The sequence below is a fragment of the Magallana gigas genome, chromosome 4 (genome assembly GCF_963853765.1).
Source record: "Magallana gigas chromosome 4, xbMagGiga1.1, whole genome shotgun sequence".
Classification (NCBI taxonomy): domain Eukaryota; kingdom Metazoa; phylum Mollusca; class Bivalvia; order Ostreida; family Ostreidae; genus Magallana; species Magallana gigas.
Window position 1 is genome coordinate 47,856,342 of NC_088856.1, and position 25,229 is coordinate 47,881,570.

General features: G+C 32.4%; 1 long non-coding RNA gene across 1 annotated transcript; it reads left to right on the plus strand.

Annotated features, from left to right (window-relative positions):
• The first annotated feature begins 4,896 nt into the window (after positions 1 to 4,896).
• LOC117692275 (uncharacterized) lies at positions 4,897 to 6,400 on the plus strand. Its single transcript, XR_010712648.1, has 3 exons — positions 4,897 to 5,017; positions 5,162 to 5,481; positions 6,082 to 6,400. It is a non-coding gene; the product is annotated as an uncharacterized lncRNA (long non-coding RNA).
• Positions 6,401 to 25,229: the final 18,829 nt, after the last annotated feature.

Genomic DNA, 25,229 nt, shown 5'->3' on the forward strand with positions numbered 1-25,229 from the left:
TTTTTACTTCTTTCATGTAAATGGAAAAATCTTATTTGAAACCTTTCCAAGTCCATCGACTTCTGAAAATAAAAACTTATAGTATATAAGTAATCTGGTGTTTCTAAAACATTTTATAAAACCGGATTTTCGGACTTCGTTTTGTTTCAAATTGATTAGATGCCAGCAGTATCCAATTACCATTTTCAACCATAAACTTACAAACCTCGCAAAATTATTAAAAAAAACCAAAAAAAAACCTGAAGTCAAATAAATCTTGACGTCATATTTGGAATAAAGAATGGTTAATGTTACGTCACAATGGAAATGGTTATCTCCCTGTAGCCGCAAACCTCGCCATACACTTTGGTAACTTTCCGTATGTTTAGAAAATGTGCAATTCTGTCCTCGCAACATAGTGACCGATAAACATCTTTATCCATTTTTTTTATAGAATTTTTTTTAAATATATAACGCAGGACATTGCATTATCTTAATAATAGCTACCATTATATCGGCATTAGCCACCGAATATTTAAATAATACAGTGATCTATATATATCACATTACTTTTAACACTAAATGCTTATTCTGAGAGAGAATTGCAATTATTTTATGCCAAATAAACTTACATGTACAAACTTTGAAATGTTCAAAAACATGTTTAATATATGAAGATTAATATCAAAATTTCATTATTGATTACTTGTAAAATACAATTTGTAAACAAGTTGTTTCCAGTTTGATAAAAAGTACTCAAACATCACGATTTGCTGATCAATTTTTAATTCATCGGAATAACGTTACCTTTTTCGTGAATAAAGTGATACATTATGCATCAACACTTCTCTAAAAAATGAACATAAATAAGTTGGAGCATAAATATCAAACGATATCTGAAAGAATAGTTTTTCATTTATTGTTCATATTTCTTATGTTTTTGTGCAAGATAAAACTTCATGAATTATTGGTATGATGTTCACAATTCAAACGATCGCCCATGGGAATATATGGATTCTGTTTCCGAAAATAAAAGCTGCCAATAAACTCGCAATTTAATTAAGTTCATTGAAATTTGTTGCTCTTTCATGAAATATAAGAAATACTTTTAACATAAAACGATAAATAGAGAATAATGTATGGTAGTCAACAATTTAAAACAAGTATTTGTAAAATGTGCATCATTTAACGTATACATTTTTAATGTCATTGTACAATATACATTACAAATTGAAGTATTCCAAATAAAACCATGCATATGGAATATAATATTGCACTACGTCACAATCAGATGATAGGCTTAGGTACACCATCAATTTGAGACCTACATGCACGTATGATTATCTGGCAAGTTAAAGCTCGCAAAACGGGGAGTGAATGTAACAAAATTTATTATTATTAAAGTTTGAATAAGGATTTGGTGTATTGTTTTAAGTAGTACTAGATTTTGTCCCGTGTGTGCACAGGTTGACATAGCATATGATATCGGACATATATATGAAACAGATACATCGACACATCGTATATATTGTTGATATTTGCATAACCAAACTTTAAGCCTACAATAATGCTATTAATTTCACTACACTCTGCTGAGTTGGAATAATGTAACTGTGTCTGGGGAAAGGCCGTCACCACAGTTAAAATGCCTCCCATTTACCCGTAATGTAGCAGAAAATTGCAGAATCGCTCCAAAACGATTTTGGAGAAAATTAATGAAGTTGAAAGTAACAGTCAAATTGTTCATAACAAACCATTTGGAATCTGTAAATACCTTTCTTCGAAAAGTCTAATTCTATAATTGCAGAATTCAACATTTCTTCAACAACGTTTTTACACACCATGTTGACATTGGAAACTGTGGGGATTTTTTATAGTAAATGCACTGTGTTAGAGTTATCTCCCGTATTTTCCTTGATGGACAGAAAAAAAAATTTCCAATGAAAATTTACACGCATTTGTTTTATCGTCGCTAAGTTTATCCATGCAAATGTGATATTGTGGAAACATAAAATAAAGACCTCCCCTGATTTATCGTGAATGTAATGCGCATGCGCAAGATTGTAAAATCAAAAAAATTCAGATGGTTTCTTGAATTTTTTGAGAAATTCTCTTTGATTATTAATTAGCGAAGCTTGATTGAGAAAAAATAAAAACAAATTAGTAATCTTTAGGTACCAATGATGTTTAGAATATATAAAACAAAAGACAGTACTCTTCCGATTTATCGGTATTAAAGACCAAAAATTCGAGTCTATTATTTTAATATAGTAGACAGTATAGATATTTGTAGCATAATGATAGTGCACTTTCGTATGATTAGCAATACCATAATATACAAGGATTGATCCAAAAGTAATGTCACACTATGCACCGCGTTTGACACTGGCATTGTATCATATCAAAAGATACATCAAAATTTTCCTTATCAAAATTCTAATTTTAAGGAAAATTTTGAATAAATTTTGTTGAACAAGATATTGATGTTTATAGCCTGATACATACGTAACATCACTGCGTTATGAATTTACGTCTTTCTCAGGGTTTGTATTCGTGTATAAATAACATAATTTCAAAATTTGAAAAAGACCCAAACTATACAATATTTTGAAACAGATATACCATACTAGACACTTTCTAACTTTTTAAAAAAAAATTAGGGAACGTTACCGTCGATTCGGATATCTACACAATGCAATTTGTCTCCAGACCAGAGGAAAAAGGTTGGACATGCTAGACGACATTAGACACTAGAATATATACTGGAATTGATATATCAACCTAAAATTAAGAGCAAGTGAACAGGGTTCCCTTAACGTGGTTCCAATATCTGATATAAGTATATGTCATGTTATTTAATAAATGAAATAGAAGATATACGCTCTGAAGGAAACATAAAGCTAGGTTATTACGTCATGAGCTATATCATAAAGCTAACGCTTCATGACTTCTTGAAGAGACCTCGAAAAACTGATCGCTCATGCAAAAAATATCCAATATACTACCCCATCGATTACAAAAGAGAAATTAGTTACTTTATGGAAAAAAAATGAAAAAAAGTAAAATAGAGCATCGTGGCCAATTTTTATAGAGTTGAAAATTACTAAATTCTACCAGAACACCAAAGATCTAGAAATGATGTCGCAGGCGTGCGGCGACTATCCTTACTTCCACTCTACTAAATATATAATCTTCAAAAATATTTATGATAATGCATTAACATTTTCAGATCTAAATTGAAATAGATAGATATCTCAAAGCACAAGTTGTCTCTTTACGTGGATTTTACACGATTTTATTGCATCTGTGACATTACTTTTGGATCAACGCTCGTACCTTAATAAATAACGTAAAGTTGGTCTTTGTAATGTAATTCAATAAATCCTGTCATTTAAGAAATGAATACTGCTTGATGTTCATAATTCTTAAAGCAATATGAGCTGTATTTTTGCCATGCAAGAGATCTCCTCACAGCAGCCAGCATATTACTGTAAGGCAATAATGATCAGAAAATTGCACATTTTGCGAAATTTTTGCAACTGCCATTTGTATGTGCCACTACATTTAGCAAGATACAAAAGACCTATTTAATCCCAGCCGTGGACGAGTATTGGTGCAATCATCAGGAGAATATACTTGCAAACTTTCGAGGAAGGGATATTGCCATTCTTGGTAATTGTGCAACCATTCAATATGCACCAATATATATGTAATGCAAATCTTTATTATACACCCGCTCCAAAAAAAATGGGTATAGTGTTTTACCCTAGTGTGTTGTGTTGTCCATCCGTAACAAAAAATTTTGTTGCTTTTTTGTCGGTAACAATTCATTGCAGATGCTTGAATTTTTAACCCGCTCTTTGTTTAGGCATGCCATACGTTGGGATCTTTTTTTTGTTCCAATTGGACATCAATAAATTTCGTGTTAAATGTCGACTTAGCTTATTTTGTTAATTTACTTCCGAGCGGGGGTATTACTAGTAAGCCTTGGCTCACAGATATCTTGTTTTCGTCTATTTCACCAACTACATGTACGCTAATTAAAAGTTAAGTTCATGTATAGCATCATGGTTGTGTTTTAATTTTTGAATAGGATACGGACGGATGGATAGTATTGGCCATAATGCCCAATATTGCACATATACGTTCATGGAAAACAGCACAAAACAGATTCTTTGTGTGATTACAATGGACAAAAGGATGACCGATCGCAAAAGTACTAATCTTGAAAAGGCATGTTTTGTTAAAGGACTACAGGCATACACAAGTTTTCAGCATTTAACAAAATACTACGAGTATGTAAAACTAAATGAATATTTTACAGACAGGACAGGAAAGGGGGAACAGACCCCTACTGCCTTGGATTAAAGACATTGTCAGCCATTTTTGGTACTCTTCAAAGAAAGCTGAAACATACGAGGAATTTATTGTAGTTTTTTAAAAGAAACAAAAGTAACCCAAACAAAGTTTTTGAGAGAACATTGCTGACTGATTTCTTTGTTTACTAGTATTTCTATATATCTTTATACTAGGGAATTTGGTTTGGCATTCTTCATCACATTCTTGACGAACATCAGTGTGTGTTGCACTATTCAACTAATGGTTTAAATGGCTGTGAGCATGATGATTTGGAGGAACACAAGTATAGAGAGTCTAAGGAATACATTCAGAAGGGTAGTCTTACCCACGAAACATTAAGAAGCATTATCATGGACAAGAGATTACTCGACAAAATTCCTTATTTTTTAATTTTTTTAATTTTAGGTATGCTGTTTCATACTGTACTTCTGCACAGTTCAAATAACCAGTACCGTAATTAAATTTTACATGTACATGCATATTGATGTTTAAAATTTTACATGTACTCTATAGAAGCACAGCGGAACTGGAAATATATCAAAGTTTAATCCTTATGTACATCTCTAAGAGAGAGTCATACAAACCGCTAGCATATAGGGTTACAAGTAGGAACAGACTGGCAGCGTTGGATTACAACATTCACATTGACAGTCTTGCTAAACAAAAATGGAGAAATTAGGTAATATATTTGAACAAAGGGGATTGCCTGCTTTAGTTTTCTTGATGTTTACAAGTACATGATACTTTTAGGTCACAGTGGTTACATATATTTTTTACATGCGTGAATTAAATGACCCATGTTCAATGTTTATTTACTAATTAGGAAGCAGAGGATTTATAGCAAAAGGACTTCAGTGTGGTACTATTACCCTGTGAAAGAAGGAAAGGGATACACCCATATACCCCAGCTTATGGTGGAAATAGTGAGGAAAAGACTGTTGGATCATATTGGGATGAACAGGGTTGTACCCCTCGAGCCTGATGATCCCCGATGGCTGTCAAGTACATTAGCACCTATTCCACCACCACCAACTGAAAAAATTGCCACAGAGCTGAAGTCAAGATTTCAGTAAAAGATCTGTGCATCGGAAACACTGATGATCGATTTGCATTTTTTTTTTCATTTATGACACAATACAATATGTAAGTGCAATATCAAGCATTTCTTGTACTTAATTTGCTAAATATAAATGTGTGTCTGTGTGTGTATACCTTCAGTTTTTTAAATATATGATAATAGTTTGAAATTGATAATGCATTGCTTGTAGTCTTTTATGATTGTGGAGTAATGGAACATTCAGTGTACTATATATAGCTAGCTACATGTATAAGGAGGCTATATGGTCAATACACAGTAACAACCCTTCAGATCTACCTTAAAATTTTAGATTGGACTTTTTAATCCATAAATATTATGTAGTATAATCCATTAACTACTATATAGTAAATAAAAGGTTCTCATAATTTATAAAATTAGCTTTAAAATTTGAATACCATTATTTTCCTATATCTTTACATGAAGCTCTCATTCTAAAGGAGATTAATGCAATATAAAAATGACCACAGTCATCCAGCTCTCCTAAATCTGCTAATGACAAACTGATATACTGGTATGCAAAGTTTGCGTGGTGTACATGTATTTGTGTGTTCTTATAATAATGAATTGCAAAAATTTGTTAGTATTCATCATCTTAAAATTACTTTAATTCAGATACAAATAATGATTATTTTGTTCATTTTAAGCCAAACGTCCATCTTTAAAGCCTGTGTATTGTCCAAAGCTGTCCGGGAATTTGTCTCTTATTTGCCACACACAGCAGCTGGGCACAACACGCCTATTACCTGCACCTACCATAGAGCCACAAGATGAACTGGCGGTAGGCTGTGTGGCGATACCCCCTGTTGACATCCTGGTGCCTTGGTACTGCCAGAACATCTTCCCTGTATCTCTGGGCAATTGATAGTACTGCCTCATCTAGGACCAACATGCCAAAGTCCTAAAATCATTGTTACACTATTTACAATATTTGAACAATCAATAAAATATTTTCATGCATGAAGAAGATGTAGATGTAATCTCACAAATATTTAGCCATTGCATATAGTATTATGGAGACGTTAAATATATTCTTACTGGCAATAATGAAAAGCAGTTCTTCGGGATTTTACCCTCTCTATGTCAGAAGGCATCTGTCTACAGTTTCCACACGTGCACCATGCAGGATGGTGCATCACCTGGTGGAGGACGGTACCCTCCATGCCCTGACATTTGCTCCGATTATTCTTCTAGAATATAGAATATCAACGAGGGATCCCGATCACAACTCTCACCTGTTAAATTGCTAACTGTTTCCTAAATTCAAATAAAAACTAATTAATGATAGTCAATAACATAACTTCTTAATAAGGCCTAAAAAGTATTGTGTGTTTAGGGTAACCCGACCTAATCTACAAAAATGCACTGATCCTAATATTTTTAGATGTTTGTTTTTATTCGAATGTATTTTCATATTTTTTCCATTAAAACCCATGTTATGCTCACCGAGACGAAGTCGGGGGGAGCTTATGCTATTCCCTCTGCGTCGGCGTCCGGACCCTGTTATAGTTTTTGTTGCGGGTCCTGTATCTAAGTTACTTCTTGTCCTGTCCTTTCCTTTAAACTTGCATGGATGATGCATCTGAACCTACTTGTGGAATTGAAAGACTAGGATGCTGAATCTGGGCCATGAATCGCAGAGGAGGGTAAGGTTTTTGGAGCAGGTTAAAGTTTTTGGTGCAGATGCCCTTTGATAGCAATTTCCAAGTTACTACTGGTCCTAACTTTACCAAACTTGCACGGATGGCGTCTTATGATACTGATGCACCAGGCAGGCTTCAATCCTGATTCTGAGCAATAGGTTTTGGATGCTGGAGGAGGTTAAGGTTTTTGGAGCAGGTTAAAGTTTTTTGTTGCAGGTGCCCTTTGATAGCAATATCTAAGTTACTCATGGTCCCAACTTCACCAAACTTGCACGGATGGGGCGTCTTATGATACTGATGCACCAGACAGGCTTCAATCCTGAGTCTGAGCCTTAGGTTACGGATGCTGGATAAGGATTAGTTTTGTGGCACAGGTCACATGTTTTATAGATAATAGTTTGCATAGTTGATTTCACTATGATATAAATGAATTGCAGAGGAAACTTCAGACGCAGAGCCTGATCTCCATTATCAAGGGTGCTAAAAAAAATCTCCTACCTCACTCAAACCTGCTTGATATATGTGTTTGTTGTGAAATGATACAACATGATCCCTATGATATAGTACTATATGATACACATTATTTTCTATGATGCAATATCATATCATATATTGTAAAAAGTTATATGATACAATATGATATTGTATCAATAATTTGTACATTATGATGTGATAATGAATCATAATATTGTTATGAATAGTATTGTATATTATGATACAATATTGTATAATATAATATTGTATATACTATTTTATCACATACTATTGTTTTATATGTTATTGCAATATATAATATCTTATTATATGATACAATTATGTATAATATATAATATCTTATCATATGATACGATATTGTATAATATGATCTTTAATTATGTAATATAATATCAAATGTTTCAATATTGTGATGTATTATGTGATATCATATTGTATCTTATAATACTGTCTGAAATGAACATATGATTATCATACAATTGCTTTCAAATATGAAATATGTATCAAAACAGTATCCATGTAAATACATCCAAGAACAAAAACTATAATTTTCATATGATATGATAAAAGTGGTCTCATATAGGTGATGCCTCGTCTCGGTGAGCTTTGTAATCTGTAATTACCTAATATGTTTAAATATCCAAAATAGGATTTATATCTGTATCCCAACCTACCTAACCTAATTTTTTCATCAGTGTTACCATGCACACCAAAATATTTTTCTCTCAGTTTATGTTCAAGAAAACTGACAAGGGAACCAAATTTAGATATTTGAATGTGTAAAATGAAGAAACACTGTTTAAACTGGGTGTATGTAAAATCAAAATATTTTGACTTGGAGACAATTAATTTTGAGACAGTTATTTTATGTCATGCCTGTAGTTTCTTCTTTCGGGCATTTATAGCATCCTGGAGGTCTCGAACCCTATTGCTCGTCATGCGTTTACCTCCTCTGCCTCGGCCTCGTTTTCTTGACCCAGCAGCTTTTAGTTTTTTCTATTGATAAGCCAATTTCAGAATTTTGTAAAGGATTTATTTGCATTACACCAAACTAACAATATTACTGCTACAGCAGTATACGTTTAAACACATAATAATAATAAAAATTGCGTGCAAATATGCTGACAACACTGTAGTGTACAAATTACATGTAAAGTGTAGGCCCAGAGTAAAATACATGCTATATGTGCATGTAGCTTAGTTATTAATTTGGAATGTCTTTATATCAATATTTATGTCGTTTTTAAGCTGTACATGTTAAATATAAAAATTCTTTAACAATTTGAAGTCCGATCCAAATTATAACATAAAATATTCAGTACTATACAGTAGGCCTTATGTTATAGATATGTCTATAACAGAAGACCCATAAAAATACATTAATTAAAGAAGATGGGTGGATAAGGCGTGTAAAATGCCCATACACGGTCGGACAAGCTACTGAAAAATTAAAATGTCAATAAATCTGATATTTTTTTATAAAAAAAAACATTTTAAACAATAAACATTTTACGTATCATTGATTTTTAACCTATAAACATTTTCAATACTTGGAATATGTTGACTCAAACAGGCGTATACGTATCAAAACCTGCAAAAACTGTCAATTTTTAGAACTTCAGGGCATTTTCTTTTCTAGAGTGGGTCTGTGCTCCATATTTGTCTCACAGTCTAAATATGGTCTATTAGAAATCAAACCGATTTCAATCTACAAAATTGTGGAGAGATGACCCACTATACATTAAAAATATCATTTTGTATCCTAACAACTAAACGTTTCGTTTTGAAAAAATAATACAAGTCCGGTAATTCGTGGTCAAAGTCACACATAATATTTAAACAGCCTACTTTGTTGTGTCTGAAATGGCTAAGTGGTTGGAGTACCTGACATAAGCTAACTTGATATATCTAGGGGTTTTATGTTATGGTTTCGATACCGCAACAATTTCTAAAAATATTTTTTTTCTTATCTTTTGTTAAATATATTAACAACTGAATATAGAAAAAATAAATTCAAAATTGTATTTCACTTCTAAACCGAATGGGCATTTGCGCAATCTTATTCCCCCATCTTCTTTGATTATTTTTAAGACAGGCAGCGGAAAAAATATATTAGAAAATTTCATCGATATAGAGATTCTAATTAATCCATTTTTAAATTTTTTACGAGTCAATAAAAATTAACTGATTTAGCATTTTACGCATTAACACTTGGGGTGGGGGGGGGGGGGGGGTGGGGTGGGGGCTCTTTTCGTTACACAGTGAATCAATGCTTAAAGGTTTCATTATCAATCGTCAATCAAGTAATTATCGATCTATATATTCAAAAGTAGTAGCTTTAAACATCGTAGCTAATAACAAAAATTAACTTTCAGTAAGACTTGAGTTAAAATTTATTCAAAGTTCGGTTGCAATCGTAAGTATTGTGTATACTTCAGCATCCATATTTGATGGTTGACCTCAGTTGACTCGAATGATTGACGTCCAAAAAATGGCGAATCTGCTGCACGTCGTGATTAAAAAACACGCTGTTGCAAGTTTAAATCGGGTAGGGGATTGTTCCTAAGCCGTTTTGTGTATAATGTAGAGTTAAACTATTATAAATGGAACACATATACTAGATTTATTTTTTTTTGTACCAAGATGCAGCTCATTTTGCTTTAAAATTGTTTAGAAGTTGGCCCCTGGATGATTTTTGGGCCTTTAGGTTTATATCCCAGAAATTAACAATTGTTTTGGATCTTTTTGAGAACTGCAATGGTCAACATGAATTATGACTATAAAATCATACTGTTCGAAAAGGATTTTTATTTATACAGGAAATAAATGTATTATACTACATTGTCCGGATAGTTTTTATTGTGACTCCATTAAGCTGATATTATCATACATCTTGTTTTTATTATATTTTTTAATTCATTTTAAGGGTTTCTTGTAATCATAAAACGGATGATTACTCATTATCCATGATTACTCAGCGACGTGTAATCGATTACAGCTGGCCCCACCCTCACCAAAATTTTCAAATTACTCAACTTAGTCCTCAACCAAAATCCTTAAAGAAAAGTTAATTAACTTGAAGTAAAGACTCAGACTTGCGGCTGAGTATCATATTGACTTGAGGAAAGTTGGTGACGGTGGAGCCTGATTACCATCATTAATTACAATTTCTCCCTCTCTTGCCTGTGTTGTGCTAATAACAAAATTAGATAGTCAGAAGACATACGCTCGAAAAGAGAATTAAAGCTGATTGCAGATTTTTCACGCTTTTATCACATCTTTGACATCAATTTTGGATCAACATTCGTATCTAATGATCTGTTATTTTAAACTTTGCAGTTATTAAAAATAACAAGTGAAAACCACATAATCGCATAAAGTTACATCAAGATGCCACAAATGTGCAGTACTAAGTTAATCGTTTTCAAATTGATTACAATTTTTTCTGGGTAAGGAATTCCGATTCTTTTTGAAAAAAAAAAATTCACAAAATCCTATGAAGAAATCATTCAATTTGTTTCAAGGTCAAAGAAAGTTGAAACCATATTTGATTATTTCAAATGCATTATTTGATGTATACAAATTTATATAACACTAAACCAAACAACACAAAAACAAAAACGTCTTTGTCTTTCATATTTCAGGATTTTTTTTATTAATTAACAGCATGGATTTTAAACAAAGTGAAATATTGTTACATGTAATCAAACAATAAAATGTTGCAATTTTTGAACATCAACCATTTTGCTTATCTAGAGAAATATGTCTGAAAGAAAAATCTTTACAATACTATTTAAAATAGAAAAAAGAACAAATATAAAGTATTATTAGGAATTAGGTCAATCATTCCAAGACATATTTTAGATAAAAAGATTTGTTATCTATAAACAACAACCGATTCTTTAGTAATATATTTTACAACAAAGAAAAACATGTCATAACAAGGAAACGTATGTTCTTAGACCAATCTTATCTATCGATTAAACATATTCAGTTATATTCAATACCTTTCAATATGATTATCATTTACTGATATGTGCAATGACGTGTCTTTAAAATGATCGAAATTGCAGCTTATCCAATTCTAACATTTTATGTAAGAAAATTCCACCTAAAGGGACGAAACACTACTTATAGCACATTGTAGCCCTATTATTGTTGTGCTATTTTTTTCTTTCAATTGACAAGGTCAATAATTTACTTTTTTGCTAGTGACCTCGGAATGTTCATGAAAAATGTTGTCAAAATTGTCCACCCTTTCCAAGGTTTCCTTTATTTTGCAATTTTTAGAAATAATAAAACAATTTGTTTGTTGGAAACTGATAAAATACGAATAGCTTTACTATTCAATGATTACTATTCAATGATTCAATGAATCTTTTTAAGCTCTTATTTTGAATTTGCTTTAGTCCAAATCTCCTCTATCAATTTTAAAATTTCTACCCATTTTTGATCGAGTTTTTTTTTTTTTTAAACTTTCTCATAGGAGCTCCAAACCATCGATTGCCGTAATAAACATTATATATTAATATCAAAATGATATATTTCAAATAGTTTGTCTCCTTATTTATGAAAAAGTAAGTTATTTAGTTGAATCATTTTGTGTTAAATTTTCATAGAGAGATAAGCAATTTTTTGAAGAAGCAAACTGCCTATTTTTAATATATGTGTTTGCACCTGCTACTGTATATTTCGGGTATCGAATCCAAGTCATTATTTCGGGTATATCTGAAGTGAGAATGTTCCGAGTCATTCTTCGAAATGGATCATCAAACGAAGATCTGAGTTTATTCCAATAGTCATATTTTGGATTATTATGAAAGAAAGGGGCGTATCCGTATGCATTCATTATTTGGATGATTTCTATTGTATTCTTATGAGCCAACTCAGGAAGTTCTATGATGAACTTGTGATATATCAAATAACATAAGGGAAAATACATCTCTAAAACTGAGCTGAGTTTAAAATTAACATTCTTTGTCTGTCTTTTTAAAACAGACACGTGTTTTAAACAAAACTTGCTTTGCAAAGAATATTTTACATTTGAACAATTGTTGTGTATAATTATGCTTGATTTGTGATATTTTTCAACTTGCGAAAATAAACTCTTAATTGTTCTGTGTTGACAGGCTGTACGAACATGCTTAATGTAACTGACAAAATCAAATGGATGTGTAAATTCATGATCAATATATTTGGTTAATCTATCTAACGTAAATATTTGAAAAAATACACGCCAATCTATCGTGTACGCCTTGGATATAAGGCTACAGATTTCATTTTCAAGACTAGCCAAACATACTAACTTTTTTAGAGACTGTCTATTAATTTTATGAACGTAATGAAAACATGTCCATGCTTTGGAACGTTTTGGAAATACAAATGTATGAAAATCCATCGTTATTTTAAAAAAGAGTGCAGCAAAATGTCTTTGATAAAAACTTGATATGTTTATATCTTCTTGGTATGGCAAAGAATGTTTAAAAAAGTAAGCCAACTGATTCGGTGTAATTAAATATTTGTTTTTACATTTTTTCATATATTCATTGGTTTCTTTGTCGAAAACAGATGATAGCCCTTTAGCTGATATGACATGATAGTAACTGAGTTCTGCTGCATGTTGACAGCACTGTCCACAGTACTGAAACTTAGCATACATTAAGGACAATAATGATTCCATCACAGCAAGATGGGAATATGATTCTAAATAAATGCGCCAAAAATATTCTGTAGTTTTGTGATATACCTTTGGTGTTAAATATTTTGACAGTGGAATGATATTTGGTGATTGATGAAATAAAAGAATGAAATCAAAATCAGCATATCTTCTAAGATCAAAATCAGTCAAAGTCAAAGGGAACCTATTACCTCCTTTCAAAGCAGCTGTTATAAGTCCCTTCTGTGTGCACTTGCCTAAAACTGATTTAACTGAATCCAAAAAACCTGTGCCATTCCAAACGAAATACATTTGCCAGAATTTTCGTTGACTATCGTGAAACATATACCACAGGTGACCATATTGATTTTTACTTTCACATGCATACTTTAAGAGATCAGGTAAAAATATTGAAGATAATAATACATTTGGATAAGATGATTTTTTCATCAGCTGTGCGAGAAAAAAATGCACTTTTCGTTTACTGATTGATTGATAAAATTTTGGAAAAATTACTTTTATCATATGAATCAAATAAAAACGATTCTTTTTTAATGCTTTATACATAAAGACAAAAATATTCCTTTCGCGAATAAAATTTGTTTTACGCAAATCTGTGAAAGCTTTAAATGCAAACATTTCAAAAGCATCTAGTATGTTAGAGCGTTTATCTGAGCATCCTGGTGTTCTAAACAAATCATCAGAATCACAGCCGTAAGGTAGAACTACAATAAGTTCTTCGAATTTAGGCTGGTGAGAAGGCATGTATTTAAAAAGAATGTCTAATGTAGTCATATTGAACTTATCTTGAATCATATAGTGGTTGGGTTGAAATGTTATATTCCAATAACTGTTCATTATCAGTGAGGTAGTTCCCGACATAGCAGCATAATGTAATGGTGTTCGACCTTCAGAATCTTGTTCACTGATGAGTTTGTCATAACTTTCATTGATAAATTCAGACAGAAAATCAATTGGGATATAATTTTGTCTTGATAAGGCAAATGAATGTAAAATGTTTTTATTGCTATAATCCTTAATATCTATAGGAAGCTTGTGGTATTTCATTAATACAGTTATTGGAAGAACATTTCCACATAATGCAGCAGCATGTGCTGGGGTTGACCCATTAAGGGATCTACTTAGCATATGTGAAGCTAGCTTAGAAATAATTCTCAGTCTTAGTAGTATATTACAGCAAGCATAGTGTACTGGTGTAGCCCCAGAGGGATCAGTCAAGTTCCATACATAGTCATATTTTGAAGAGTTACTGATATATGTAATTACCTCTGACGATGAGTAAATTGCTAACATGTGCCAAAATGATACGTTATTGAGGCACAATCGATCATTACTCAGGTCTCCTTCATTATTTGTAAACCGTTTCTTCATATTATGTCGAACCGTACATGTATCATTTAAAGGTAATCCTGATTGAAGAAAATAGTAAATAACATCTCGACTATCAAAAACCACAGCTGTAATAGGAGGTGTCATTCCTCGAGCACTTTCACATTTCAAAGCATTTTCTTTTTGACTAATTAGAATTTTAACAACTTCCAAGTGGTTGTTTTGTACTGCGATGTCTAAAGCAGACTCACAGAAAAATAAACGCCTGTCGTCTTTTAAAGTGTATTTCTTGTAATCGCGTTCGTATGGTAGATTAGGCACGGGAGCGTGCGTAGGTAGTCTTGCTTTGTCTTTTGGAATCCAATAAATAGAATTCGAACAAGGCACGCAACTGTCAACAGCACCGAGCGAGAGTAAATACTTAATGACATGAGTATGGCCACTTTTGGCTCCAAGATACAGAGACTGATTAAAGCTGGAAGTCCAGTCACACAATTTGGATGACATAAGAACTTGAAGTACCTGAAGATGACCATGCTCTGATGCCAGATGAAATGAGTTTAACCCCAGCGAATTTTCATGATATATGTTTATCTTATACCTGAGAAGAAGTTTTAAAACATTTGCATGACCATTTTGAGAGGCAATATTAGCAAGACTGTATCCACAGAATGAAATGTATTTACAAAAATGCATTGGGTCCTTGGAAAGTTTGATTTGAATAAATACAGGAGGTGGTCTTTGATAATTTATATCAGCTCCATTATCAATTAAAGCGGCCAGGGTATTTGCATTTCCAAACGCAGCCGCAATGAAGGATGCTGAAATATTTTCTTTGTCCCCTAAGTCAATTTCCATATGAGACGTTGCAACAATTGATAACAGCATGGTGTCATAGGAATTAAGAGTTGCCGCAATGTAATGCTTAAGAAAACAATATTCATTTTCATGGAGACGGCTATGAACCAAATCAATTAATCTGTTTTCCAAAGATTTATTTTTTGAACTAGCAATGTGTTTAAATACGTCCTTTAACAATATTGAACTAATGTTGTTGGAGCGTTTCCCAAGATAGGTTAACCAATATTCGGATATTAGTCTATGTCCATTTTTCTGAATAATGTAAAAGTCGTCCTCTATATTATCTTTCTTTGAAAAAAAATCAGCAATTCGTTTGTTGGTAAAAACTATCTTACCAGACGATCTTTGCACAAAATGAGACAATTCATTTGAGAGTAATCGAAAATATTTCTTTTGTTCTAATGTATCCACATTCAAAATTGAATACAGTAATGGTTCGTCTATAGATCCATGAGAAGCGCATAATATTTCAAAAATAGGTCGCACATTATCGAAAATGAAACCAAGTATTCGTTTAACATTTAAATGATATATATGTTCAATGTCCTCAGGGGAGTTGCTTATATTTCCCATTTTTACCCAAAAATCAAATGCATGAGTCAAAAATAAAAAATTTCCATCAACAAGTCCTGCTAGTTTTTCTACATTTTCGTCAATGTTTGAACTTCCTAATAAAGTTTGAAAATGCTTTCTGACTAAATCATTCAAAAGCCTTTGACGAATATATATTTTTATATCTCTTAAGTTGTTTTCATAAAATGATGGATTGTCATAGACAATAACTCCTGGCGGAAGATTTATTCTTATGCTCGATATATTTCGAGAGGTAAACAGAAATATTATATTTTGGGGCAAAAGGTGGACTTTTTTAATTAACAAGGAAAAAATGTTGTCATTGCCAATCTCAATGCACTCGTCTAAGGCATCAATTATAAAAATCATGGGATATTTATTCAGTTTTGCTTTTTTAAGTGGATTTAAAACAATGTGATCAAAACATCCATTGGGATCTTGAGTGCATTTTGAATTCGTTAGGTATTTGGAAGCCATGCTTTCTGTGTTCAGTATGTTGTAATATACAGGGAAAAGCCCTGCTATTTTAGCCGCCATATTGCGTACAAAGATTCCTGGGTTAAGGGTTAAATTTGAATCGTATCGACACATATGGATCCCAGCTAAATTTTTGAAAATTGTATACGCTGACGAATGTTTATCAAAGCTACAGGCAATGTGTGAAACTAGTGCTGATTTACCAAATCCTAATTCTGCTGCAATTAAGAGTCCTCTACGATGAGGATGTAGGATTTTGGTCACTACATCTGCAATCATCCATTCTCTGCCTACAAATTCTTCATGACCACTAATGTACGATTTAAAGTTTAAGTCATTCTGCCATGGGAACACGAAGTCCATTGTTTTGCATTCTAAAATAAGATTTTTTTTCTATTTAGGCAATTGACAATTAAAATTTAAAACATGCTATATTCTAATTACAACTATTATTAGTAAGAGTAGTATTTAAAAGTAACAAAACAAAATACGAATTCACAAAGATTCATTATTCATTCAGTGGTATGATTTATAGTAATGGTAGAGCTGTGAACAACAATTGGACAACATGCTCGTGCAGAGATCCCGAGGGGGTCGGGGGTCCTGACTCTCTCTCTCTGGAAAAATCATTCTTATTATAAAATTCAGATAGTAAAATTACCAGTACTGAAAATAGGCTTCAGATACCCCCTCTCAAAAAAGGTATTCCTTGAACCCTCCTCAAGAATTTTTTAGTTCTGGATCCGCCGTGCATGCCGCCAAAACTTCAATTTCTATTACCAGTATAATAGATACTCTTACCTTCTTCAGCTTTGAAACTATACTCAATCAAATTATCCCATTGTAATCCAATAAAGCACAATATTATCCAACATATAATATAATCACATCGCAAACGTCTATGTCGAATAGGTTGTGGTTGATTATCTCTTCCATCTCTAACAACCCTACGTTTATGTCCAGTTAGTTGTGGTAAGTTTGATATCAGATCTGCACTATTTGTTACAATCGTTGGTTCATTTGGATTTAGTCTTACTAAAATCGATGTAATTTCCGTTATTTCTTCAACAACTCTTAGTCTATGTTCATAATTCTTCAGATTACGTAAGCGTCGGTACATTTCTTGGCATTTTTGGTCTGCCCAAAACGCTCTGTGTTTCAATAGAAATGATAGCTTATCTATGCATTGTTGTAGATTATTTTCTTCCATGATGTATGAAGAATTATGTGCAAAGTAAGTATTTCTAATGTCGCGAACATCTCTTAATATTTTATTTTTTCCGTTAAAACCAAAGTAAGAACAGTTTTCAAAAAGTGATATCATGGCACAAATATCCTTTGTAATCGAATTCTTGGGGTGTTTACATTTATGAACAAAAACGTTAGCAACCTGATTTGTTGATGATTCAAGGTTTTCTGTCCAATCTATTGAATCAAATATTTTCCATTCAACACGATTGACCTGTCCTGGCTTGTTCATAAATCGAGAGATTTCTTTTCGCCACGTTGTACATGAATTGCACCATTTTTTGAACTTTGATCCGTGCACATTTGTACAGTTGTAGGCACAAGGTTCAACTCGTTGGCATTTTCTGGATATTTTTTGGTACAAATCTACAACGGAACGGTTCACAGTGTCTTCCAAACCTTCTCTAGTAAATTTGAATGCAACAATCAACGTTATATACCTTTGAAAACGTTCATCATTCACAAGATTCGTGTCGGAACTAAACGCCATTTTAGGAGAATAATCAATAATATATTGTTCGGTTGAATGGTTTTTGCTTGCTTTTAACTTGAAAACTTTATGACTGCAAGTGTTTAGAATTAGAGGGCAAAAGGGTGATATCCCGTAACATATCAGTATCGGTGTATTTGGCTCCTTTTATGCAATGAGTAATAGGAATACAAGATAAATTTCAAACAGAGAGAGAGAGAGAGAGAGAGAGAGAGAGAGAGAGAGCTTTAATAGTTTCGTTCTTTTTTTATTGACGTAATTATTGATGCATAACCATTATAAATGATTTTGTATATATTGTTCTGATTTGTGACCCTTTCTTAGTTGTTTAATTTGAATAATAATGCCGTTCTTTTTGACATTTTACAAAAAAATTGATTTGTAAGATATGAAGATGCATTAATAATTAAAATACACATGTTAATGAGATAAATATAATTCTTAAACATACATGTATTTTTATTTTTTTAAATGTTATATAACATATATTACATGTCTTCTTATAACATCTTTCAGGGAAAGATTAGATGTAATGTATAAAGGAATGTACGCGGCTATGTTGAGGCTGTCCGAAGCTAAATATATATCGAAAAATGATACTATTTTAATTATCGAAAAATGCTTTAACCGAGTGAGTTTCTTTAAACTTTTATTACATAAGTTAACAGTGGCATCCAACACTATATTTGATGTATTTTTGTGACGTCATATATTTTTCTTAAGCACGTGACGGGTGTATTCTAACACGGTAAATAATCTAAAAAAATCGCATCGGCACAAGTGAATGATGACATTAAATCAAAAATATTTTTATGAAAAATCCTTCGATAAGTAATGTATTTTGCAGTTCTTGCTCGGGTTTCATATAAATATTTCGTTTATTTGAAATATTGTCAAAACATTTTGCACTGCCATCGAAATTAGGCACATTTTTACCTTTTAGGCTCGATTTACACAAAATCGGGTCAATCGGTAGGTTTCCCCCAGCAAGATTCACTGGTACTTATTTTCTCTCCCGATTTCACGTAAAATATACTACTAAGATTGTTTTTATCTTTCACTTGTGCCAAGCCGTTTTTTATATGCACATACATGTACTAGTATATCACCATTCATTAGATTACACGTAGCAGGGGGAGTCTCAAAACCATTAGTTTATGAATAGTTATTTACCTATTACGAAACTTTAAAACTGTTGATTTTTTTATACTCCATATCGGTGATATTGAATTTAGTATCACTAGTATTTACAACAGTGTCTATGTAAAGGAATGAAGCGGTTTTATTACGCACAATGAATATCACTTATTACGTTACGATACATTCCCTAAGAACGATCGAAAGGAATGCAGATCGTGATGTCAAAGTTAACTATGACGTCATATCTTATGAAGTACAGACAAGTGACTTTTTACATATCGCTGTGAAATTAATCGGGCAGCCTTAACATAGCCGAGTAATTATGATTTAAATTTCAGCTCCGAGTTTTACAAAATTGATTAGAATCTAAATAATGTGTTTTTGCATGTATATTATGTACAAATGTAATTCAGCGTTCAGTCACAAAATGAAATAAAACATGTATATTTTCCTCCCAAAGAAACTAGGATTCCCTTACTCAGAGGGAGTAGACGATTCATGGATCATAGAAATGATCTACAAGCCAGGAGAACCGAGGATTAAATTGCTTCAATGGCTCTTTTCAAAGTGAGTTTACCAGAGTATATTTTTGCTCACCGGGTGTGTTAATTTTTCAAAATATCAGGTAGTCATCCCCCCCCCCTGAAAAATAATTTTAAAAAAAAACAAGAAAAGAAACTAAAAGTGACAGTCCAGAGTTGTTTCTAAGACCCGGGGGCGGGGAATTCCCCTGCCTAAAATAAAGTGGCGTAATAACATGTACCCGGCTATCTTTGCATTTCAAACACGATGTAGCTATCAGCTAGACCCCCCAGACCCCCTTCTACTTTTTCATTTCTTCCTTCTACTTTAATTTTTAGAGACAACCCTGGGACAGTCACAGAAATCTAGATACATGTGTACATCATGGTATTTCAAAACTTTTTATTATAGTACTGTACATGAATGTATATTACTACATACATGTATTTACATGTCCCTGTGTATTCCAAAACCGAAATAAATTTTAGGGTAAAAAAAAAATAAGACATATCCAAGATATTTTTTATTTTAATATTAAAAAATGTCCAAAAACATAAAAATTTAGCTACATTTTCCAATGTCAATAAATTTTTTTTAATTGCTGGTTTTTTTGTAGGTTAGATTCAAAGCTTCATGAATACATTGAACCAAGGTTTGCAACAGCAGAGTCGAAACTAGACTCCAGAGTTCAAAGTAACTATGAATAGGTGTATTGCATTTTAAAGTCAATTGCATAAGTAGTAATATAAGACGCATTCGAGAGTCATGATTATCCCTAAATAGGAACTTAATATTGAACCCATTCCCTGATGCAAAAGGATAAGAAATTAAGGATTTTATTTCTAAAATTGGAAATAGAAAATTCAGATATATATTGTATACATGTATTTAATCATTGGCTGTCACAGATGAACATGATGAACACACAGTATTTTTCTTTAAACATAAGATAAAACATTTGTTGAGTAAGTTTACCAAAGTTTAATATTTTATTCATTTAAGTTAAAAAACTCAAAGCATAAATATCAAATATTTGCTGTCAAGAAGAAACATGACAAAAACATCTTCAGTTCCATTTTACAGTTTTTCCCTTTTGAGATGCCAACTTCAAATGTTCTTTTAAGTCCATTTGTATTTTATTGGGCAATTTGTTCATTTTAGAATTAAAGATATTTCACTTACCAGTAAATTAAGACTGCAAATTGACAGACATTTATCATTTTTAAAAAGGCAAAATAATATATAGGTATCAAAGATTTACTTGTACATTGACAGGGTTGTTGTTTGTGACATCCACGCTTGGTCTGTGTAGATACGATGATGTCGATCTGATTCGGGTAAGCCTGTTAATTCATTGTATAAGTAATGTTTTTGATATTCAGCTTTTTTTTGGTCAGGAAAAGAAAAAAAATTAAGGGGAGGGGGATTATATGGGGGATTGATCAAATAATCAATATTTTTGTATTACATGTACTTGGTATGAATTGCTCTTATGCTTAAGTTTGAAAACTATTAACACTTTATAGAAAAATAATTACATGTAATTCTTCAGTTTGACATGATTTAGAAATGTACAGTCACATATTTTCATTCATATCTTAAACAAATTACACTTGTATAGTGCTAGTTACACAGAGTTTTATTTTCACTCTCCAGCAAGCAATTAATACTCTAATCCAACATTTATTGCTGATGACCAAGCAGTGCTATTTAACTGGTTAATGTGGACTAATTTTAATATGAAGTTAACATTTCGTATTAAAAAGACATGATTGCTGTGAAATATGTGTGCAACAAAAGGGTAATCAAGATCATCACAAATTTTTCTTGCACAGGAATGAAAATTAGACAAGTTTATATTTTATATACATGTTTTATATAAATATTGTTTGGACAATCCAGGGGGTCACTGGGGGCAGTAGGCAGGACGCCTTTATGGACAGGCTGATTGACCTTGTATGTATCAAGGACGCAGCCGATGACCCTGACAACAAGGCCATGAGAAACCCTGGTGTAATCAGGTATTGTAGCCAATGGAAACAGAGCAATAACATAGGAAATGCTCAGCTTGTTTATTATATAGGTGTACATGTATAAGTGTTTATAGGGGGGAGAGTAATGTTAACTTTTTATTTTCATTTGTTAAATATTTATTTGTTACCTTTAGTTATTTACATAGGCTTTATTTATTCATCATTATCTCATTATCCAGAGAGAGAGAGAGAGAGAGAGAGAGAGAGAGAGAGAGACTCACTAAAAACTACCTATATAGACATCTGTTTGATTGTTTTTTAACCTTAAGATAATTTTACTTTGAAAAATGTGTTAGGACATGCAGGAATTGATAGATATATTCTTGTAGAAACTGCAAGTATATACAGTCATGCATGTTTTAAAAAAAATAATTTCAACATGTATTATCATCTATTATGTGTTTTCCATCAATTTGTTATCAAACAATGACTGTTTTCACCATTTCATTTTATGTTTTCAAGCAAGTCTATGTGATTAAATAGGGGAACCATTTTAAGCACTGAGTTTCATGTATCAACTTTTAAAGCAATTTAGTATTATTATTGAGACAGAGAGTAACATTTGTTTCCTTGCACTGATTTTTTACAGTGAGTCCATGGCGTTAGACAACCAGTTTCACCATGATTCACATTTGATGAGGTCGCTACTACATCAAGAGAAGGTGGACTCTGTTCTGAATTCCCGCCTCTCCCTCCTCCCCCCCAGACTTACAGAGGCAGTACGAAGTAACCATGGTTGAACGAGGGGTGGATAAAGACAGGTATTGTAATTTGGCCTGGAGTTGACACAATATTATTCCTTCAAACATTCAAGTAAATACAATAAGTTCTAACCTAAGATCTTTGGTTTGAAATGAGTAGGGCTATCTTTTTAGATCATTTACATTGAAAGTTTGTACAATATTGAAAAAGTTATTGTAACACACTTAACCAGGATTTTAGTATGATCATTCATAGACATTCAGACATAGCAAGGCCATATGTTTTTAGTATTAATGGTAATGATAGAAAACACCTATTGACTAATTTCCCTTCACAATCTCAGCCCATGGGCCTTAACTGTCTCCAATTTAAATCAATTGAATATCAGTGTCTCGAAAGTTACAAAATCAAATTTGTAATAGTAATGCTTAATCAAAATTAAATTGCATTGAATTATGATAATTTGCTTACAACTATTACTACTAGAAGTTTTTTTCAAGCAGATTTTTTTACTAAAAGCTTGAATTTATTAACACAGACAAAAGTTTTGACAGTTTTCCACTTATTCGATTAAAAAAATTGAAAAACAAAATGTAAATATTTTCAGCTGAATTTGTAAACATCAAGTCACTCTAAAGAGAAGCAAATCTCTCTCAAAATTTGTCTCTTTTTTATTATGTTATTTATATATTGATATATCTTTAGACGTAAACGAGTAAGCACAGACTTACAAAAGTGTTCTAATCAATTTTTTTTTACTTTGTCCGTTGATCTGCAATGATTCCTTTCTCGTATTAGAACCGTTACTGCTTTTCTGTTTATGCATGTAATGTGGGGTGGTTTTTTAACTATTGATTAATTTTTTTCTATCATACACTGTATACAGGATAAGTTTTACCCCATGTTATTAAGGTCTTCCGTTTCCAACGGAAGACCTTGTACTGATTCTGTTGGAAATTCTTCATTATTATTAAGGTCTTCCGTTTCCAACGGAAGACCTTGTACTGATTCTGTTGGAAATTCTTCATTATTATTTTTCTTCTTCTTTTTCTTCTAGACGTTTCTTTAAACTGTAATATCTCACTTGTTTGTCATTAAATTTTATTAAAATTTTCAGGGTTTATTGAAAATGATAATAGCTTACTATAGCACAAAAACTTGTGAAATCGCTACTTCCGGTTTTGAGTTATTCCCCTTTGAATATTTTTTTAATGGGTCTCGTGTACCTGCAAAGGCTCCGAGTTGATCCGTAGCAAGTAGTTTTAATTTACAAATCTTTAATGTAGACATCTTGAACGTTGTCCTCCTAGTTTTATATGTTTGATTAACCCACGTTTACTCCTTAAACAATTACATCGAAATTTATGTTTCAAAAAATGTTAAATTTTGCTAATATCTTTGCTCAATAACGTTTTAGTTGTAAATTTTTTCTAGACACATATAGAACAAAAGTTGTGCAAAATATTAAGAGCTTTCATTTGATACCATAAAAAAGGGGCTAGTCCCTAAAATGAGGGGTCTAGAGCCCGTAAAAGTCTTCACTTCATAACTCTAAAACGGTAAATTTTTCGATATGGGCGTCGCTGCAAAAAATGTTGTTTGTGACTTTATTGATCTCATTAAACTGTTTTTGTGTTCGAGTATTGCATAATGTGAGGGAAAAGGTAATACGTGTTGACCAGTACTCGCGGCAATTTCGGCAAGTTAACGAAACTCTACATCACCCGCGGCCGAGAAAATCGGTCACCATGGTCGCGGCTGGGCTACCTAGCGGTCGCGGTTATCTAATACACGAGAGTTGCGTCTCTCATATACGAGTTTATTTAGCCGCGAACTCAAGAATTGTTTTAGTTTTGATTACACATTAGTCTAGTTTATGGACTAAACGATTCGGTGTTAATTAAGAAATTGTTCAGTTAATTAAGAAAAGCAATGTCATTCTCATCTAAAGCAATATCAGACATAGATCAATTGTGGGGTTTAAGTTTAAAATAAAGAACTTTTATTTGATAGAATATGGTCATTATACTGCAAACTTTACAAATCGTCCTAGGTTCCGAACTGTGCGTGTCTGCGCGTTGTACCTTTACGTAATCTATCCTTCGTCCACGACTGAGGAGATCAGCCACGGCTGCACTACCTAGCGGTAAGCGGTTATCTCATACACAAGATTCGCACACCGCGACGCACACTTAGATGAATATGAACGTGTTTGAGTTTATATAGTCGTAAATACAAGAACTGTTTTAATTTGATGTTATAAAAGTTTGTCCATCTTGTATTTATTTAATTAAACATTTGATTGAAAATGAATATTAATGAACGATATTACTCCAAATCGGAAACATCGTCAGAAATAAATTAATGGTTGGTTTGTATATCTAACATTTTTACCCCCCCCCCCCCCGAAATATCAAATGATGATCATCCCTCGCACATGGCCGAGGAGATCCAGCGCTAGTGGACGAGTGATCCGCGGTCGGCTCGTGTTCTTCTACATATACCTTATCACGCATTCATGTTTCATATTTTGCACGGACAGAACTATATTTATTATGTTTTAACTATTATTTAGGTTTAAGATGTAAAGATAAATTTATTTTAC